Here is a 5,369-nt window from a genome sequence, read left to right on the forward strand (position 1 = left end):
AATACTGTGTTGTACATTTAAAAGTTGCCAAGAAAGTCGATCTTAAAAGTTCTCATCACAAGAAAAAAAATTGTGACTGTGTGAGGTGATGAATGTTAACTAAACTTACTGTTCTGACCGTTTCCTAGTATATCAAACTATGTTGTGTAACTAAAGCTAATACAATGTTATATGTCAGTTGCATCTCAATAAAAAAGAATTTTTAACAGTAAAACAGAGAGAAAAATGTGAGATCTAATATCTCCTAGTGGCAAGGGAAATTTTGTTCATCCATGAAATAGGTTACTAAATTTGAATAATGTTAAATTGAAATGTTTTTGTCCTCAAAGTTGTGTGATTTGAAACTATAGACTGAATCCAGATTACTACTGGATATTACATGACCATTATTAAAAGTAATTTCATTGTATAGTGGAAGTGGGGGAGTGGATATTAATTAGGCTAGGTCCCCTTCGATCTCAGATTCCAAATAATTTGCTTTCCTTCCTTTCTAGGAGGTATCCAGCTGGTGACAACCTTTCAAGAAAAAAAGGAAGTCTTTCATATCAGGAAACTGAACCCTGCTTCAGAGAAGCTGGAAGAGCAGTGCTCTGCTGGGAGAAGCATTTCAGAGGTGCAGAGACTATGACTGGGGGCTCTAGTCAGGCATGCGCCTTCTTCCCCCTCCAGCCCTCGCCGCAGAGATGGTGTTTGACTTTCCCAATCATGCCCAGAGCCAAGCTCATCCCACTCCCGCACCTTCCCTTCATTTGAGGAAGCCCTATTTGGGAAGATTTCAGAGTATCTGACAAATACCAGCAACTCTGGTCTGTGAGATAGAGGAGGTCCCATCTGTGCATCCCAGATGGAGGGGCAGGCTCAGGGAGGGGACCATTCATTGAAAGACCCGCGGTGCGTGTGTTCTGGCCAGGAACACGCTCCTGATACACTCCTGATACATGCTCCGTGATACGTGCATCTTGTTAAATCTAGACACACTCTTCAAAGACAGTGTAATTCACCCCCTCACCCTGCGACCCCTGCCTGGAGGTCAGTTTTTACCAGTGGAGGGAAATTGACAAGGTTTCTGTCTCTTCCCCTTTGCATTGTTGCAATGTTTCTGCCCCTCAGGTTTGCTTTGGAACCAAGATCCTGCTCCAACTTAGAGGATGTCTGGGAAAACCGCCTTCCCTCTTGTCTGCAGGGCGGGTTACCCCCAGCCCTAGTCAGCTTCATACCCCAGTGGTTTCTGAGCTAACAGCTATTACCATTTATTAAGGATAGGACTGAATGTCAAACAGTTGTACCTGCTTTCTTTCTTTTTTTTTTTTTTTCAACGTTTATTTTTGGGACAGAGAGAGACAGAGCATGAACGGGGGAGGGGCAGAGAGAGAGGGAGACACAGAATCGGAAACAGGCTCCAGGCTCTGAGCCATCAGCCCAGAGCCCGACGCGGGGCTCGAACTCACAGACCGCGAGATCGTGACCTGGCTGAAGTCGGACGCTTAACCGACTGCACCACCCAGGCGCCCCTACCTGCTTTATTTCTAATTCTTGCCATGACTTCAGTTTGTGGGTAAGGGGATTGAAGTCCAGGAGTCAAGCTAAGTTTTTCCATGTCACCCAGCTCACGATATGCACAGCAAGTCCTCAGGGAAGGCTCATGGGTGACAGGCACTCTTCCAGGGGTGGTTCAGAAATGAGCTCAGTATTCCTCTCCTAAATCTTTTTTCAAAAAAGGTTTTATAATTTTTTCATTTCATTTCATTTTATTTTTCATCATGACAAGTGTACTTTTCAATCTCCATCCCCTATTTCCACCACTGTCCCACTGACCTCACCTCTGGCCACTATCAGTTTGTCCTCTATAGTTAAGAGTCTGTTTTTTGGTTTCTCTCTCTCTCTCTCTCTCTCTTTTTCCCTTTGTCCATTTGCTCTGTTTCTTAAGTTCCAGACATGAGTGAGATCATATGGTATTTTTCTTTCTCTGACTTAGTTCACTTACATTATGCTTTCATGCTCTAAGCTTTCATAAATTATTTTTAATTGTGGTAAAATATGCATAACACAGGATTGACCATCTTAACCATTATTTATTTATTTACTTAGTGCAAGCAGGGGAGGGGCAGAGAGAGAGACAGGGAGAGAGAGAATCCCACTGTTGATGCAGAGCCCCACTGGGGGTTCGAACTCATAAACTGTGAGATCATGACCTGAGCTGAAACCAAGAGTTAGACGCTTAACCGACTGAACCATCCAGGTGCCCCCCATCTTAGCCATTTTTTTAAAAATAATGTTTATTATTTCTGAGACAGAGAGAGGCAGAGCATGAGCGGGGGAGGCAGAGAGAGACGGGGACACAGAATCTGAAGCAGGCTCCAGGCTCTGGGCTGTCAGCACAGAGCCCGACGCGGGGCTAGAACTCACAGACCATGAGATCATGACCTGAGCCGAAGCCGGATGCTCAACTGACTGAACCACCCAGGCGCCCCTTAGCCATTTTTAAGTGTACAGTTCCAAGGCATTAACTATATTCACACGTTATGTAGCCGTCACCACCTTCCATCTCCAGAACATTTTCATCTGGCAAAACTGAAACTCTGTCCCCATTAAACTCTAACCCCACATTCTCACCTCCCCTCTTCCTCTGCCAAATCTTATAAGGCAGACACAATTATCATCACCATCCCCATTTTACAGATACGGAAACTCAAGCCTGGAGAGATTCCGTAACTCTCCCGGATCCTAGCTAGTAGGTGACAGAGCTGTGATTCAAAGCCAGTCTGGCTCTGGAGGTCAAAAGCTTAATTACTCTATGGCCTCAGGGACATCTAACCAATACTATGCTTTTCTGTCTTTCTGCTATTGACCCTACTCTAGAAGATCAAGAAACAGAGCCTAGAAAGTTGGAACAAGTTGCAGATAAGTCCTGGTAAAGGCAGGAGGAGGATTCGTGTTCAGACCGCTTGGATCCCAGGCTGATTGGGCCTGTGGTTTCCTGCACAACCACTCAGATGACAGCAGTGAGCCTCTCCCTTTTGAGTCCCACTCTCTGCTTCCATCCATATCCCAAGGCAGCTCTGGTTGTCTCCTCTCAGTCCCGTGTGCAGTCACGGGCTCCAGTTTGCCTGTGATGAGGGAAGTTAAGACGCCGGGCTTTGGCCAGCAAGGGGCAAGCTGGGCCTAAAATGAGATGTCCTGTCTTGCATCCTCCGTAGCTCAGGGGGACGCTGTCTGTGCTAGAGCAGGCTGTGCTGATCATATCAGACTGTGACGGCTGAGAGTTAGGGTAGCCATATAATCTATCTTCCAAACTGGAACACTTTTGAGAGTGAAATGGGGGGAGGGGTTATAAATAATTACACTGGAATAATGCATTAGTCAAGGTTTTCCAGAGAAACACAACTAATAGGATATTTATTTGTTTATTAATAATTAATTAATTAATTATTGTAAGAACTTGGCTTCCACGGTTATGGAGGTTGAGAAATCCCAAATCTGCAGTCAGCAAGCTGGGAACCCAGGATCAGATGGTGTAGTTCTAGTTCGAATCCAAAGGCCTGAGATCTAGGAGAGCTAGTGTGAGGAGGGCAGGAAAAGACTAAAAGAGAAAATTCTGCCTCAGTCGCCTTTTTGCTGGATTGAGGCCTTCAACTGATTGGATGGGGCCCGCCCACAGAGGGGAGAGCAGTCTGCTATACTCAGTCTTCAGACTCAAATCGTTTTTTTTTTTTTTTCAACGTTTATTTATTTTTTGGGACAGAGAGAGACAGAGCATGAACGGGGGAGGGGCAGACAGAGAGGGAGACACAGAATTGGAACCAGGCTCCAGGCTCTGAGCCATCAGCCCAGAGCCTGACGTGGGGCTCGGACTCACGGACCGCGAGATCGTGACCTGGCTGAAGTCGGATGCTTAACCGACTGTGCCACCCAGGCGCCCCCAGACTCAAATCTTAATCTCATCTAGACATACACCCTTACAGACACACTCAAAATAATGGTTAACCACCTATCTTGGCCTCCCGTGGCCCCGGCAAAATGGCACATAAAATTAACCATCACAGGCAACAGCATAAACGAGGACTGTGCTGGGAAAACTAGGATGTATTGTCACCCCAAGTAGTGTCCTTTCATGGGGATATAACATGAAAATGCAGAGGCCTTCCAGGAGCTATTTCATAAGGATTCAGTGGTATTTTTTGTTTGTTTGCTTTGCGCAGAGGAATGAATTCTCATGAGTAAAGAGGAAAGAGACCAAAACGTTTCAGTTTCACTCACTAGATTAGCCAATTTGGTTTTGACACTTGTATCAATGTGTTTCACATTTCTGTGTTTGGGAAATGTAGATACAGATATGAATAGTAAAACTGGTAAATGGCCCCAGAAACCAGCCTGATAAGGCAAAAGAACAGTTCAATAGGGGCGCCTGGGTGGCTCAGTTGGTTGAGCGACTGACTTCAGCTCAGGTCATGATCTTGTGGTTCTGAGTTCGAGCCCCACATCAGGCTCTGTGCTGACAGCTCAGAGCCTGGAGCCTGCTTCGGATTCTGTGTCTCCCTCTCTCTCTGTCCCTTCCCCGCTCATGCTTTGTCTCTCTCTGTCTCTCAACAATAAATAAACGTAAAAAAATTAAAACAAAACAACAACAACAAAAAAACAGTTCAATAAAGTGAGCCTCTGTCTGTGGAGTGAGCTGACATCATTCTCCAGGTTGGAAAGAATGACATACTGTCCTGATGTCTTTGACAGGATAAGGGAGTGCTTTGTGACAGGGAATGACTTCACCTACTCTGAAAATACACATGCTTATGAAGACGTAGTCAAGAAGCACTGAAAATCCAATTCATAGGGACCCAGCAATGTGTAATGTCTTTACCACACCTTTACAGATATTTGAAGGTTATGCTGGTTGCAAGTGAGGCAACTAGTTATGCAAATGAATAAAATTTCCCCACCTCTGGGCATTTTTGCACTTGGGTATTGATTCTTGCCTTTGGAGCCTGCATATGTTCTTCGAGCTTGAGGTATGTATATTCTTCCGGATATCACCAAATGGCCATTTTGGGAAAATCAAAAATGGTAGTCAAAAAACCATTTAGGACATTTTGGGAAAATAAAAAAACCCACCTGGTTCTCAATCTGGGGCTCGATGTCAGAAATACAACTAAAAGGGGCGCCTGGGTGGCTCAGTCAGTTAAGCGTCCGACTTCGGCTCAGGTCACGATCCCACAGTTTGTGAGTTTGAGCCCTGCATCAGGCTCTGTGCCGCCAGCTCGGAGCCTGGAGCCTGCTTCAGATTCTGTGTGTGTCTCTCTCTCTCTCTCTGCCCTTCCCCCACTCACACTCTGTCTCCCTCTGTCTCAAAAAAAAAAAAAAAAAAAAAAAAAAAA

Source organism: Herpailurus yagouaroundi, unplaced genomic scaffold, assembly GCF_014898765.1.
Source record: "Herpailurus yagouaroundi ecotype Mexico unplaced genomic scaffold, PumYag 28, whole genome shotgun sequence".
NCBI classification, from domain to species: Eukaryota; Metazoa; Chordata; class Mammalia; order Carnivora; family Felidae; genus Herpailurus; species Herpailurus yagouaroundi.